At 42.9% G+C, this 16,669-nt stretch overlaps 1 non-coding gene across 1 annotated transcript; it reads right to left on the bottom strand.

Annotated features, from left to right (window-relative positions):
- Positions 1-279: 279 nt before the first annotated feature.
- On the bottom strand, positions 280-387 carry LOC130938058 (small nucleolar RNA R71). Its single transcript, XR_009069240.1, has one exon. It is a non-coding gene; the product is annotated as a small nucleolar RNA R71 (small nucleolar RNA).
- Positions 388-16,669: the final 16,282 nt, after the last annotated feature.

Raw genomic sequence — 16,669 nt, 5'->3', positions numbered from 1 at the left:
CTTAAGCCTCAATTAGTTTCTCTAATGCAACAGAATTGTAAGTTCCATGGACTTCCATTGGAAGATCCTCATCAGTTTTTAGCTGAGTTCTTGCAAATCTGTGACACTGTCAAGACAAATGGGGTTGACCCTGAGGTCTACAGACTTCTGCTATTCCCTTTTGCTGTAAGAGACAGAGCTAGGACATGGTTGGACTCACAACCTAAAGAAAGCCTGAACTCTTGGGAAAAGCTAGTCAATGCCTTCTTGGCAAAATTCTTTCCACCTCAAAAATTGAGTAAGCTTAGAGTGGAAGTCGAAACCTTCAGACAGAAGGAAGGTGAATCCCTCTATGAAGCTTGGGAAAGATACAAACAATTGATCAGAAAGTGTCCTTCTGACATGCTTTCTGAATGGAGCATCATAGGTATTTTCTATGATGGTTTGTCTGAACTGTCCAAGATGTCTTTGGATAGCTCTGCTGGAGGATCTCTTCATCTGAAGAAGACGCCTACAGAAGCTCAAGAGCTCATTGAAATGGTTGCAAATAACCAATTCATGTACACATCTGAAAGGAATCCTGTGAACAATGGGACAAATCAGAAGAAAGGAGTTCTTGAGATTGATACTCTGAATGCCATATTGGCTCAGAACAAAATATTGACTCAGCAAGTCAATTTGATTTCTCAAAGGCTGTTTGGAATGCAAAATGCACCAAGCAGTACTAAAGATGCTTCATCTGAAGAAGAAGCTTATGATCCTGAGAACCCTTCAATGGAAGAGGTGAATTACCTGGGAGAACCCTATGGAAACACCTATAATTCTTCATGGAGAAATCATCCAAATTTCACATGGAAGGATCAACAGAAACCTCAACAAGGTTTCAACAACAATAATGGTGGAAGAAACAGGTTTAGCAATGGCAAACCTTTTCCATCATCTTCTCAGCAACAGACAGAGAATTCTAAGCAGAACCACTCTGACTTAGCAACCATGGTCTCTGATCTAATCAAAACCACTCAAAGTTTCATGAATAAAACAAGGTCCTCCATTAGAAACTTGGAGGCACAAGTGGGACAGCTGAGCAAGAAAATTACTGAACTCCCTCCTAGTACTCTTCCAAGCAATACAGAAGAAAATCCAAAATGAGAGTGCAAGGCCATCAACATGGCCGAATTTGGAGAGGAGGAAGAGGCAGTGAACGCCACTGAGGAAGACCTCAATGGACGTCCACTGGCCTCCAATGAGTTCCCTAATGAGGAACCATGGGAATCTGAGGCTCAAAATGAGACCATAGAGATTCCATTGGATTTACTTCTGCCATTCATGAGCTCTGATGAGTATTCTTCCTCTGAAGAGGATGAGTATGTCACTGAAGAGCAAGTTGCTAAATACCTTGGAGCAATCAGGAAGCTAAATGACAAGTTATTTGGTAATGAGACTTGGGAGGATGAACCTCCTTTGCTCACCAAAGAAATAGATGACTTGTCTAGGCAAAAATTACCTCAAAAGAGACAAGATCCTGGGAAGTTCTCAATTCCTTGCGCCATAGGCACCATGACCTTCAAGAAGGCCTTGTGTGACCTAGGGTCAAGTGTAAACCTCATGCCTCTCTCTGTAATGGAGAAGCTAGGGATGTTTGAGGTATAAGCTGCAAGAATCTCACTAGAGATGGCAGACAATTCAAGAAAACAAGCTTATGGACTTGTAGAGGATGTTTTGGTAAAGATTGAAGACCATTACATCCCTACTGATTTTATAATCCTAGAGACTGGGAAGTGCATGGATGAATCTATCATCCTTGGCAGACCCTTCCTAGCCACAGCAAAGGCTGTGATTGATGTTGACAGAGGAGAATTGATCATTCAAGTGAATGAAGAATCCTTTGTGTTTAAGCCTCAAGGCACTACAAGAAAAAAGGCCTGTCGGCACCCTTTTTTCTTGCCACGCTTTTAAAGCATACCCAAAAGTGGTCTATGGGCACGCTTTTGGGAGGGTGGCCACTGATTTGTGATTTGGCCACGCTTTTTTTTGTCATGCTTGAAAAGCGTGGCCATAGAGAGAAATCGGCACGCTTTTATGAGGGTAGCCACTTATTTAAAATTTGGCCAGGCTTTTTTATCGCCACGCTTAAAAAGCGTGGCCATAGAGAAAAATTGGCACGCTTTTGATGCATGGCAAAATAGTTTCATTATCGTTACATTTTTAAAGCGTGGCCGTTTCCTCTAAATCTTTCGGCACGCTTTATAAGTGTGGCCACAAAATTCCAAAAAAAAAAAATCCACCCCTCTTAATTCGAAACAAACAGTTTACACAACAACCCCCTAACAACACTTCTTCCGTTCTTCGAAACACACCCTCCTCTTCTTTGAAACAATGCCTTAAAAGTGACAACCCTAACACAGAGCTCATCACCCTAACGGCGACGGCGCACTTCACCTAACATAGAGCTCATCGCCGGTGCTCTCACTCTCTCCCCCAATAACATTCGTTGGTCAACCTCGTTCCAACCCTCTTTAGCAACCCCTACGTAGGTGCCATCTCTGCCGGTGTTCCCTGCATCGGCGCTCCTTCCGTCTCTCCTGTAAACACCTATCCCTCCTTCGGCGGTGACTCACTCTGGTAAGGCCTCCCTCGGTGCTCACTCTCTATCGCAAACCCTCCGTCGACGCTCACTCTCTCCCGCAAACCCTCAATCGTCACTCCTTCCTCCATGGTTCAGCACCCGCCGCGTTGTCGTCACCCTCTCTGAAGTCGTCGCGCCGCCGTCTCTATTTCCTTCACTCGTCGCACCTCCGTCAGCCACGTTCAGCGTTCGCAGCACAGTGGTAAATTATCTGTTCAAATTTTTTCTTGATCTGATTATTTGTTTTTGAAATTGATTTTTTGTTTTGATTTTCTTGGTTCTTCATTTTTTCCTGATTTTTCTAAATTTATATTTTTTGTTCTAATCTGATATTTGGTTTAGGGTTTTTTTTTTCCTAAACTTCTTGACATTTGGTTCTGTTCTGCTACAGCTGTGGTAGTGCTCAGCTGCTGCTATGTGATGCTGAACTGCTACTGCTTTGCCTGTTCTGTTATTCTAGTTTTTCTACATCAACTAGCAGTAGGTTAATCTTTTCATACTTTAAGCATTCACGGTTAGGATTTTGATTTGTTTAATTTTGTTGATTGATATTGATGGTTTGAGTTAATTGTTCCTTTGCTATGTGTGTGGTTTAAGATCCGAGTTGTTGTATGTTTTTATGAAAGAGGATTGAAACTTGTTAAATGAATTAAACTTTGTGTTTAGATTTGTTCTTGCCCCAAGAAACTCTGCTTGTGATAAGTCGTTTTAATTAATAACTCTGCTTGGCGACAATGTGTTTTGAAAGAGCAGAGGACTCCTACTGGAGAAAAAGTCTAAGGCTGCTGGTCTTAGGGCAACTGCAAACTATTTGCGTGATTTGAATCCTGAGGATGCGCACGAAATTCTTAGGCAAGCTGCTAAAATTTTTGAAGGAATAGGAATAATTAATATTGCAGCTCAATGTTTTTCAGATTTGGGGGATCATGAAAAAGCTGGTATAAATTTTAAGTTTAGCTTCTATATCTATGCTTGTCATCTGTTATTAGTTACTTCTCCACATTTTTTCCTCTTCTCTTATCGAAGTCCGACGAAGAAATCAATGTAAATAGAAAACTAGCAAAGGAACTGGTTGACAAATGGGTAAGTAATCTGTGAAACTCTTGCTTCAGCATGTATCATTTATCTTCCCCTAAAAATTATACTGATTCTTGAAGACATTATAATGGTATGCATTTTCTTTTTTTTTACAAGCTATCCATTTTCATCCAGGAGTAGTTTTCTTTTTTGGGGACAGATACTTCAAAAAGCACATCATTTTTGCTTTGTAATTGCAGAACCGACCCATATTTAATAAGAGTACACGGTTTGAGGACATGAGAAATGCTGAGGACGACAGGATTCCTTTCAGGAGGCCAACTGTTAAAAGGTGCTCAACCATTCTGATTTAAATTGCTTGTCTTAAGCAATATTTGTCTTATGTATTGCAATATGCTGAATTTCTACAGGCTGGCAAATAAAGCAGCAGGGATAGAATCTAGAGATGGTGATCTTGATTTGGAATTTTCACAGTAAGTCTTGGGCATTAAGATATTACTAGTGGAGCAATGTGAACTAAGTTGTCACTGAATTATGTTATAGATGCTAATTGTTCTGAATGTATAATGCAGGCTTAGGTCTGAACAGTCTTCTTCAAGGCAACATGCATCAAGGCCAGAAGCAACACCTTTGGATTTTGTGATCCGTCCCCAGTCTAAAATTGATCCAGAAGAAGTTAGAGTGCGAGCAAAAGCTGCTGCACAAGATCAGCAGAGAATGAAGGTTTGTGCTTTACCTCGGGGTGGGAGTATTGTTTTTTTTAAAGCTTTTTATGATTCCCTGAAATTCTTTAAGTTTTCAAGTGTTTGGAGAGTATCTTACAAATGTAGAATACTGAGGAAGTGAATATGTAAAAATAAAAATTGGAAGTAGAGAGATGTAGTTTTTCTCAATATTTACTAAGAGGGAATAAAACTGATCTGCATAAATGATATTTGGACTGGTATATAGGAAGGGTTGAAATAAGTTGTCATGTCATTGTCTACATGTGATCATAAATCTTTTTTCCTGTAAATTACTTGATATACAAAGCTCTGACATAGCTCTTCGAAAACATTTCAGCCTTTCCCAGTTGAGCAAGCGAAAATTCTATCACTCTCGCATATACCAGGTAATAAGTGATTGCCATTTATTTGTTTACTGTTCTGCACTTCAGTTTCCTTGACATACCACATATAAATCGTCCTGAAAAAACAAGAGCCGAGTACAATGAGAGGCCTATACAGAGTGCTCCCTGTATCTTCCTGTGGAAATTTTCTATTTGTTGCAATTGTTTGGATAATAAATGTGATTTTAGATCATCGGTTCGATAATGTTGGGGATGCGAATAGAAATATTTTACCAAAAATATGTTTTTGTCCATCAAATGGAAAGTTCTTAATAGAGTATACTAGCAATTCTATATTTTAGAAAAATATCTCCTCTCTCTCTCAAAAGAAATCAAAATATGTAATTACATGCTCTTTAATGATTTTTTATGTCGGACAAATATTTTCCTCATTTCCGTTTTCATTTATTTATTTATTTGTCCTTCAAGCAAATGGAACTTGAAGAAGTTCTATCAGAAGGAGAGAGTGAGGATGAAGTTGATGATGAAGTTGCTGATTTTGAAGAGCTAAGGGTATGCATGATTATATATATGATCCTTGTTTCAAAATTTATAATCTCTTTTACCTTTTTAAATGTAACTCTTGTGATACAAGAACAGTCTGATAAAGCTTTTGGGTAAAACTTGCATGGCCCTGTGGCTGAGGCTCAGTAGTTCTTTGTTACTTTTATTATTAACTTCTTGAAACACAAGTGTCTCAATGGTAGAAAAAAAGAACATAGAAAAGCTGTAGGGAAATATTTTGCCGTTTACCCAAAAACCTACTTAATAGTGTTTACATGTTAGCGGTGTCACTAATTACTTAACACATAAGAGTCTGCTAATTACTTTATATGTCGTTTCTTAACAAATTGTTGTTTGGATTTACATCAACTGCACTTAAAGGATAAAATATACTCTTTTGTCCCTGAAGTTTTCGAGAAATTTTAAAATTACACTTAACATTTCAATTTTGTTCCTCTAATTTCAAATATGTTTCAATTATACCCTTTGGGGTTAAGAGACATATTTGAAACAATAGCGACACAATTGAAACAAATTAAACGTCGATATTTTTTATACTTTTCGAAAACTTCAGGAACAAAAAAAATGTACTTTACCAACACTTAAATTGGATGGTTTAATCGAATTTTAGACCTTGTTAGGAGAGCTTAATTACCATTTGTGATTCTAATTTAACAATTAAATTTCTGCTTGATCATTGTATAGGTTTAGTTTGAGGCTTTGGGATGGGAATATGAAATCTATTGCACCTTTTAGTATTTTTTCATACTATACATTTTGAAGATTCATTGAAACATTTTGATACCTTGCAGAGGCTTGGTAATTTTGACAATGTGACCAATGCTGAGAAGAAATTCATGCATATGTGGAACTCATTTATTCGAAAGCAACAGTAAGTTCTTTTCATTTTGACTATTCGCTCTCTGTTCGTTGCATCTTCCTTGTTTTGATAAAGGGACAAAACATATAAAAGATGTAATCAATTTCAAGACTGAGACTTTCATAAATTGTGAGCATAATAACCAGCAACATACATCAGCCATGTATCTTGTGTTTACAGGGCTGTTTTAGCTTGGCTTTCTATTATTGCGCACCACAACAAAGACAAGAAGGCAGGGGAGAAACTGATCTCTGTGGCTGATATTGTAAAGGAACACTGGGCAACTTATGGAAGAAATTTTTTTCTAGATATGATTATGAGGTAGGTGTCATCATGGCTGCAATTGAAGTTTCATTTGTAACATGATCTTGGCATTTCAGTTTTATCTTTTGATTTTCTTAGTAAAATGAGCATGGTTAAGTGTAATGGTTTATTTTATAAATCCATCTACTTCATGTAGGAATGTGAATCTGAAGGTGCCAATAAAATGGTAGCATACCTACGAGAGACTGCATCAAAGAGCAAGACTGGTGATAAGTTCTAATGATAATTTTGATAGTTCTAATGATCTCCTAAGTTCTAATGATGAACTTATTTTGTCCTAATTCAATTATTAGTTTTGTTAAAGTATTGTAATTTTTTAATTACAATTTTAGCATGTAAATAATTCATGTAAATCAATAAAAAATCAATTTTTTATACCTTCTAATTTTCTCTCTTTTTTTTTAATTTGACAAAGGAATAGGCCACGCTTTGAAAGCATGGCAAAAGATTTTAGCTGGCAAGCCACACTTTTGAAGTGTGACTGTATGTGAAAGCGTACCGGAAACCAACCTAATCGGCACACTTCAAAAGCGTGGCGATATGTACACTTTTTGGTACGCTTTTAAAGCGTAGCTATAGATTAATAGATATGGCCACACTTTTTAAGCATGGCGAGACATGAAAGCGTGCCAACAGAAAAAGCGTGCCGATAGATCCACAAAAGCGTGGCGATAGAGCTATCGGCACGCTCGCAGATGTGACCCTTTCAAAAGCGTGCCAATATCTCAAAAAGCGTGGCAAAAAGCTATTGGCACGCTTTTTTGCACTTTTCAGCACGCTTTTAAAGCGTGGCAGAAAGCTTATTTTCTTGTAGTGAGGATATCCCTCTATAACCATGGAGAGGAAGCATGAAGAGCTTCTCTCAAAACAGAGTCAAACAGAGCCCCCACAGTCAAACTCTAAGTTTGGTGTTGGGAGGCCACAACCAAACTCTAAGTTTGGTGTTGAACCCCCACATTCAAACTCTAAGTTTGGTGTTGGGAGGTTCCAACATTGCTCTGAGCATTTGTGAGGCTCCATGAGAGCCCACTGTCAAGCTACTGACATTAAAGAAGCGCTTGTTGGGAGGCAACCCAATGTTATATTTTATCTAATTTCCTTTGTTATTTTATGTTTTCTGTAGGTTGATGATCATGAGAAGTCACAAAATCAATTGAAAAAGCAAAAACAGAATGAAAAACAGAAAGAAAAAAAGCACACCCTGGAGGAGAACTTACTGGCGTTTAAACGCCAGTAAGGCTAGCAGATGGGCGTTTAACGCCCAGTCTGGCACCATTCTGGGCGTTTAATGCCAGAAAGGGGCACCAGACTGGCGTTAAATGCCAGAAAAGGGCAAGCACTTGGCGTTAAACGCCAGAAATGGGCACCAGCCCGGCGTTTAATGCCAGAATTGGCTCAGAATACATTTTTGCACGCCATTTGATGCAGGGATGACTTTTTCTTGACACCTCAGGATCTGTGGATCCCACAGGATCCCCACCAACCCCACCACCCTCTTTCTTCTTCACCCAATCACCAATCACCTCAATACCTCTTCCCCAAAAACCCCTCACCTATCAAATCCCACTATTTTCTTCACCACTCACATCCATCCTTCATAAAACCCCACCTACCTCACCATTCAAATTCAAACCACTTTCCCTCCCAAACCCACCCTCCTATAGCCGAACCCCATCCTTTTCCTCCCCCTATATAAACCCATCTTCACTCCTTCATTTTCACACAACCTAAACACTACTTCTCCCCCTTTGGCCGAAACATAAGCCTCCTCCATCTCCTCCATTTTCTTCTTCTTCTACTCTCTTCTTTCTTCTTTTGCTCGAGGACGAGCAAACCTTTTAAGTTTGGTGTGGTAAAAGCATTGCTTTTTGTTTTTCCATAACCATTTATGGCATCTAAGGCCGAAAAAACCTCTAGAAAGAGGAAAGGGAAGGCAAAAGCTTCCACCTCCGAGTCATGGGAGATGGAGAGATTCATCTCAAGGGTGCATCAAGACCACTTCTATAAAGTTTTGGCCTTGAAGAAGGTGATCCCCGAGGTCCCTTTCAAACTCAAAAAGAGTGAATATCCGGAGATCCGACATGAGATTAGAAGAAGAGGTTGGGAAGTTCTTACCAACCCCATTCAACAAGTCGGAATCTTAATGGTTCAAGAGTTCTATGCCAATGCATGGATCACCAAAAACCATGATCAAAGTGTGAACCCGGACCCAAAGAATTGGCTTACCATGTGTTCCGAGGGTTTGCCTGAAACATGCAGCTCGGTCGTCTGGAAAGGCCCGAGGTGGAGGGTTCAGTGTCCCGAGCTTTGATGTGCAGAACGGTTGGTGGTGGTACCTGCAATGACACTCCGATGCTTAAGTTAGCATGGGTCCAAGCAGATATATGTAGATTTGGAATGAATGCCATACCTGGGTGCTCCAGTGTATTTATAGTAGTTGGCGGTGATCTCCCCTGGATAAGATATTCTTATCTTATCTTATCTTTGGGAGTTTTATCCCTATCTTTGCGGAACCGCCTTTCCTAGGCCTTTTCGGCCTTTAGCTTTTGGGCTGCGTTCCTTTTGATGGGCCTTCTTTGCCTATTGTCCGAGGTCCGACCTTTAGGCGTGAGCCTTAGGACGAGGTCGGACCTTTTATGAATTTGCCGAGTTGGAGGAGCCCGGTCAGGGTATGAACAGTGCCCCTGCCTGAGTTCGTCCTTTTTGGGAGGTCGAGCTCGGGCATAGTAGTTTTTCAAATTTAAAAAATGGCCGTTCCTGCATTTATTGCGTTTTACCGTTTTTCCTCGATTTCCGTTCGGGCCCTGTGAAGGCTTTATTTATTTGCCCCTTTCCTCCTTTTCTGCGTTGTTTTTATTTATCCTTTTTCGAGCACTGCTTCTTCTTTCTCTTTGCTCTGTTTCTCAGAATCTCTCCGTGTGTCTTTCTGGGGTTTTTTCTCTGTGCCGTCGTTTTGTTCTCCTTGCTTCGGAGCTCGTCGTCTTCGTTTCCTTTTTCCAGGTTTGTTCCCATGTTTCTCTTTTCTTGTGCACATATGCTTCTGTTCTTTGTGTGGCTCTTGTTTGTTTCTTTTTCTTTATGCCTGGGTTGCCCCGAAAAGAGGCGCCGCCATTGCTTGTTGTTTGTATATGGGGGGCTCTTTTTTGTTCTCTGGTATTTTTAGTTCCGGGTTGCCGCATTTTCTTTGTTTCTTGCTTTGCTGAATGGGTTTTTACTATCTTCTTTATGTGATTTTTGCTTGCTGTTGTATTCTTTCTTTGTAGGTAAGAATTTTATGTCTCGAAAGGTTCTTCAAGCGATGTCGACTAAAATTCCATGTGGTCTTGATTGGGTAGACCCTTCTCCTCTAAGAGTCCCTTCTGTGGTAGATTCTGAGTATCTAGTTAGGTTCCGTAGGCATTGTAGCATATGTGAGAATAGAGAGTCTGAGAGAGATTATGAACTAGTAGCCCCGGATTCCGAGGAGAGAGTGTGCTTCCCGCCCCTAGATAGTTCCGAGAAGCTCTTCTTTTATGCTTATGATTGTTTTTTCTCTAAGCTGAGTGTCCGACTTCCCTTTACCGATCTGGAGTCCGAGGTGTTATGGTCTTGTAATCTTGCTCCTACGCAGCTCCATCCGAATTCTTGGGCGTTTTTAAAGCTGTTTCAACTTTTGTGTCAATTTTTGGGCGTTGCTCCCTCTATTTCTCTTTTTTCCTATTTGTTTGTGCTGACGAAGCCGGGGTCGGGTGGAGGAAAGGTATCTTGGGTCTCTTTTAGGGCTAACCAGGGGAGGAAGTTTTGTACCCTGTATGATGAGTCTTTTCATGATTTTAAGAACTTTTATTTCAAGGTCCGGGCTACTGGAGACGTCCGACCTTTCTTTCTAGATGAGAGTGGGGAGCCTTCTTTTCCTCTTTGTTGGCAGGAGAATGTAGTGTCTACTAAGTATACCTTTGAGAGTCTAGATGAGGTGGAGCAGGCTTTTGTGGGTGTGGTAAGCAGTTTATGGGGTCGGGCACCTCACTTGGACACGAAGAAAATGTTGGGAGATCCAAGCCTTCTCCGTTCCGAGTTAGGTAGTTCCCGACCTCTCCGAGATTCATTTTTTTTTTAGTATTTTGGCTTTGCTAGTTTTGGTGGAATTTCTGTTGTGGTAATCCTTTTCTTTTTATTTCTGCAGAGATGTCTTCTCAGGCGGATTTCATGAAGTACCTTCGTCGGACGAAGAAGTCTGTGGCTGCTCGAAATATTGAGGCTGTGGAGGCTTCTGCCCGATCTTCTCCGAAGAAGACTACTGTAGGTGTCACTACTCGGTCGAAGACTATTCCGACTCCCCAGTTCCGACCTATAAATCAAGATCCTCCGACTTCTGGACCTGCTACCTCTCTCCTCCTTCGTCCTCGGGTCCTCCTCCCAAGAAGCAGAAGACCTCTCAAGAGCTTGCCGGTTTTAATGATAAGGATTTTGATGCTCTTGGTTGGGTTGAACAGCATATTCTCCCTCAGACCTTTATTTCTACTGATGATGTGTCTATGGAGCACCATTTTCAGTATATGGCGCGGAGCTGTGTCCGGATGGCTAGTCTTCATGCCGCTATTGCCCGGGAGTTCAAGAAATCCCCATTGGTGCGACCAGTTCCCGACTTGAGAAAGCTCAGTCTGAGCTTGAGAGGTTTAGTAAGCTGAAGGCTGCTAGGATTACTGAGCTGGAGGCATCTTTGGAGAAGGAGAAAGCTAAAGCTACCGCGGCTGTGGCGGCAGCGAATGCATCTGAGGAGATGGCGAAGGCGGCGAAGGAGAGTTATACTCGAACATTTGCCGAGCTTGTGGAGGCAAAGGAGAAGTTGCAATCCGCTCAGGATGATTTTTACGAGCTAGAAGGGCATGTGGCTAAGGGTATGGATGCTATGTATGAAAATTTGAAGGCTCAGGTCCGGGTTCTTGCCCCTGACCTGGATCTGAGTTTATTCAGTATGGATAATGTTATCGTGGAGGGAAGGATTGTCCCTGCTCCCAATGAGGATGAAGTTCCGGTGTCTGACCCCGAAGTTCCGGTTGCGAACCCGTCCTTACCTCCGACCAGGGAGGAGTCGGGTGTGGAGGTTTTAAACCGAGATGACGGTGTTGTCAAGGCTGTCCCGATTTCTATGGTTCTTCCTCCGCAGCCTCCTACTGATGTGGAGTCCGAAAAGGATCTTGATTCTCTGTAATCCTTTGTCTTTGGTTTTGTGCCCGGCCTGTGGGCTCTTTTTGGAATACTTTGAACACCTTCTTGCTATTAGCTACTTGTAGTAACTTTTTAGCTTATTTTGTGGTGTTTGTTTGCGTTTTGGCTTGTAGTTCCGCTTTATGCTTTTTAGTTGTTTTTGGATAACAACCTTTTAGCTAGCGCTTTTTGAAACTTTGTTTTACCAATTGATTTCGTTTTTTCGCTTGTACTTTTTAGTTGTTTTTGTATAGCAACCTTTTAGTAAGCGTTTTTCGAAATCCTTGTATCCGGGCTTTTACTCGGACCTCGGTGTATTCCCTTTGTTGGGTCCTGACCTTGTTATTGGTCGGTTTCTTTAAGTTATTTTTGCAACCTCTTTTATTTTGGCTTTTGAGCCTTTTCAGAGTTGCTTTATAACTTCTCACATTAATTTGAACCTCGTCGCTTTATCTTTGCCGACCTTGTGTGGTCTCTTGGCAAATGATTTTTTGCGTTTTGTCGAGCATAAATTAATGCGCCTTGGCGGGATACTTTTCAGGATTTGTTTTATCACGAGAAGGGAAAAAGAAAAGAAAAAGAAAAATTCGATTAGTATTAAAAAAGAAAGAGTATTTACAGAGTGTTTACCCTTGGCTAGGTCGGGTGTTTTTCTTGTCCGGGTGTCTCATTAAAAAACCCTTGTAGGGAAAAAGAGTACACCTCGGGTCAAGTTTTTCTAGCTGTAGTATCGTCTTAGATTACAGGCGTGCCAGGCCCTGGGCAACTTATTGCCTTCTAGGTCGGATATTTTGTAGTAGCCTGTTCCTAAGACTTCTGTTACCTTGTAGGGTCCCTTCCAATTTGCAGCTAGCTTCCCTTCTCCCGACTTTTGTGTTCCGATGTCATTTCGGATTAGAATCAGGTCGTGAATGGAGAAGCTTCGTTTTATTACTTTCTGATTGTATCTGAGGGCCGTTCGCCGTTTTAAGGCTTCTTCTCGGATCCGAGCTCTTTTTCGGACTTCGGGGAGGAGGTCGAGTTCTTCCTTTTGTGCCTGCGGGTTACCTTCTTCGTTGTAGAAGATGACTCTGGGTGACCCTTCATCTATTTCGATAGGAATCATTGCCTCCATCCCATAAGCTAGTCGGAATGGTGATTCTCCCGTTGTAGAGTGTGGAGTTGTCCGATATGCCCATAGTACCTGGGGGAGCTCCTCGGCCCATGCCCCTTTGGCCTCTTGGAGTCTTCGTTTTAACCCGGCCAAGATGACTTTATTTGCAGCCTCCGCTTGTCCATTGGCTTGTGGGTGCTTGACTGAGGTGAATTGCTGTTTGATTTTTAGTTCGGCCACCAAGTTCTGAAAGCTTGTGTCCGTGAACTGTGTTCCATTGTCTGTTGTGATGGAGTAGGGGACTCCGAACCTTGTGACGATGTTTTTGTATAGGAATTTACGGCTTTTCTGAGCCGTGATGGTGGCTAAGGGTTCAGCCTCGATCCACTTTGTGAAGTAGTCGACCCCTACTATGAGGTATTTGACTTGCCCCGGTCCTTGGGGGAACGGGCCGAGTAGGTCAAGTCCCCATTTTGCGAAGGGCCATGGTGCGGTGATGCTGATAAGGTCTTCGGGTGGTGCCTTGTGAAAATTGGCGTGTTTTTGGCAGGGGGGGCATATTTTCACAAATTCCGTTGCGTCTCTTTGCAAGGTCGGCCAGTAGAACCCGGCTCGGACTACTTTCTTGGATAATGCCCGAGCTCTGAGGTGGTTCCCACACATGCCTCCGTGGACTTTTTCGGTCTCTCCCTCTGGTTGTGGCCGAAGATCTTCTCGGGATTGAACTCGTCCGAGTTCTATCGTGTTGACCTCCTTCCCTTTTAGGCTCAGGCTTTCATTGTAGCATCGCCGCGCTAATTTTTGGTCGCCTTTTAGGGTAGCGATTCCTTTTGCAGTAGGAAACTTCATACAGAGGTGTGGGGTTGAGACTATAGCTGCCAGTCTGTTTAGGGTTGGTTGCCCAATGAGGGCATTGTATGCTGAAGTGACGTCGACTATAATGTAGTCTACGCTTAATGTTTTAGATTGCTCGCCTCTTCCAAAGGTAGTGTGTAGCGAGATGTATCCTAAGGGATGGATCGGAGTATCCCCTAGTCCAAATAGGTCGGTGGGATAGGCCTTTAGTTCTTTTTCTTCAAGTCCGAGCTTGTCGAAGGCCGTTTTGAACAGGATATCTGCCGAGCTTCCCTGGTCAATCAGGGTTCGATGTAAGTTGGCGTTTGCTAGGATAATGGTGATTACCATTGGATCATCGTGTCCGGGAGTTATCCCTTGAGCATCTTCTCGGGTAAATGAGATAGTGGGTAATTCGGGCAGGGGACTGTCTTCTCGGACGTGATAGATTTCTTTGAGGTGTCTTTTTCGCGAGGATTTGGATGTTCCTCCGCCTGCGAAACCTCCATTTATCATGTGAACATGTCTTTCAGGGGTTCGCGAGGTTTGTTCGGCCGATCTTCGTTGTCTCCCCGCCTTCTCTTCCTGGTCTCTTCTCCTTTCTCTGCTATGTATCTGTCGAGTTTTCCTTCTCTGGCTAGCTTTTCTATGACATTTTTTAGGTCGTAGCAGTCGTTAGTAGAATGACCGTAGAGCTTGTGATATTCACAGTATTCGGACCGATCTCTTCCCGCTTTCTTATGTTTTAACGGTCGGGGCGGTGGGATCTTTTCGGTGTGGCATACTTCTCTGTAGACGTCCACTAGGGAGACTCGGAGGGGGGTGTAGTTGTGGTACTTCCGTGGCTTGTCCGAGTTGGATTCTTCTTTCTTCTTCTGTTCCCGATCTCGATCTCGGAGTGGGTAGGTTGATTCTTTCCTAGAAGAGTCTCTTAGCTGGGAGGTTTCCTCCATGTTGATATATTTTTCTGCCCGCTCCTGCACCTCGTATAGGGAGGTCGGGTATCGTTTGGATAGGGATTGGCTAAACGGTCCCTCTTTTAGGCCGTTTGCTAGTCCCATGATGGCTGCTTCAGTGGGCAAGTGTTGTATGTCCAGGCAGGCTTTGTTGAATCGCTCCATGTATTCTCGGAGAGTTTCTTGGTTACCTTGTTTGATCCCGAGTAGGCTGGGGGCATGTTTTGCCTTGTCCTTTTGAATAGAGAATCTTGTTAGGAATTTTTTGGTTAAGTCTTCGAAGCTGGTGATTGATCTTGGTGGCAGGTTGTCGAACCACTTCATGGCTGACTTAGTGAGAGTGGTGGGGAAGGCTTTGCACCGAATCGCGTCGGAGGCGTCGACTAGGTACATTCTGCTTCTGAAGTTGCTGAGGTGATGACTGGGATCGGTGGTGCCGTCGTAGAGGTCCATATCGGGTGGTTTGAAGTTTCGCGGTACCTTCTCCTTCATGATCTCTTGCGTGAAGGGATCATGGTTGCCTTCGGTGGTGGTGCCGCATTCCGTTCGGTCTTTCAGGTTGGCCTCTATTTTCCGCAATTTTTCTTCTAATTCTCTGCGCTTTCGAGTCTCCCTTCTCAGATCTTGTTCAGTTTCTTTCTGTTTCTTTACGTCCTCTTCGAGTTGTTTTAGTCGGTCTTGTTGTGCTCGGACTGCTTCTAGAATTTCCGAGCTCTTCTCTTTTTCAGAATTTTGTGGATCTTTGTTTGGGAGTGATGTTTTTGGGCGATTCTGTTTGTTTCCTCCTGGAGTGCGTGGTGATAGAGGGCTGTCCGGTCGTTCTCCGGTGTCAATTTCGTCCTCTTGTTCAGATGCAGCGTGGTCATTGTTGAGAGGGTCGTCCGCCATGGTAGAGAGATGACTTCCAGGTTCCCCGGCAACGGCGCCAATGTTCCGAGGGTTTGCCTGAAACGTGCAGCTCGGTCGTCTGGAAAGGCCCGAGGTGGAGGGTTCAGTGTCCCGAGCTTTGATGTGCAGAACGGTTGGTGGTGGTACCTGCAATGACACTCCGATGCTTAAATTAGCATGGGTCCAAGCAGATATATGTAGATTTGGAATGAATGCCATACCTGGGTGCTCCAGTGTATTTATAGTAGTTGGCGGTGATCTCCCCTGGATAAGATATTCTTATCTTATCTTATCTTTGGAAGTTTTATCCCTATCTTTGCGGAACCGCCTTTCCTAGGCCTTTTCGGCCTTTAGCTTTTGGGCTGCGTTCCTTTTGATAGGCCTTCTTTGCCTATTGTCCGAGGTCCGACCTTTAGGCGTGAGCCTTAGGACGAGGTCGGACCTTTTATGAATTTGCCGAGTTGGAGGAGCCCGGTCAGGGTATGAACACCATGGTTCGGGGGAAATACTTAGATTTTAGTCCGGAAAATGTGAGGTTGGCATTCAACTTGCCCATGATGCAAGGAGATGAACACCCTTACACTAGAAGGGTCAACTTTGATCAAAGGTTGGACCAAGTCCTCACAGACATTTATGAAGAGGGCGCCCAATGGAAGAGAGATTCAAGAGGGAAGCCGGTTCAACTAAGAAGGCATGACCTCAAGCCTGTGGCTAGGGGATGGTTGGAGTTTATCCAACGCTCAATCATTCCCACTAGCAACCGATCCGAAGTTACTCTAGACCGGGCCATCATGATTCATAGCATCATGATTGGGGAAGAAGTAGAAGTTCATGAGGTTATAGCCCAAGAACTCTATAAGGTGGCGGACAAGTCCTCTACCTTGGCAAGGTTAGCCTTTCCTCATCTCATTTGTCACCTCTGTTACTCAGTTGGAGTGGACATAGAAGGAGACATCCTCATTGATGAGGACAAGCCCATCACTAAGAAAAGGATGGAGCAAACAAGAGACCCCCCTCATCATGAAATCCCTGAGATGCCTCAAGGGATGCACATTCCTCCACAAAACTTTTGGGAGAAAATCAACACCTCCCTAGGAGAATTGAGTTCCAACATGGGACAACTAAGGGTGGAGCACCAAGAACATTCCATCATCCTCCATGAAATTAGAGAAGATCACAAAATCATGAGAGAGGAGCAACAAAGGCAAGGAAGAGACATTAAGGAGCTCAAGCACTCCATAAGACCTTCAAG

Source organism: Arachis stenosperma, chromosome 6 (assembly GCF_014773155.1).
Source record: "Arachis stenosperma cultivar V10309 chromosome 6, arast.V10309.gnm1.PFL2, whole genome shotgun sequence".
NCBI lineage: Eukaryota > Viridiplantae > Streptophyta > Magnoliopsida > Fabales > Fabaceae > Arachis > Arachis stenosperma.
The sequence above is the reverse complement of the archived record's forward strand: the minus strand, read 5'-3'. Positions and strand labels throughout refer to the sequence as shown.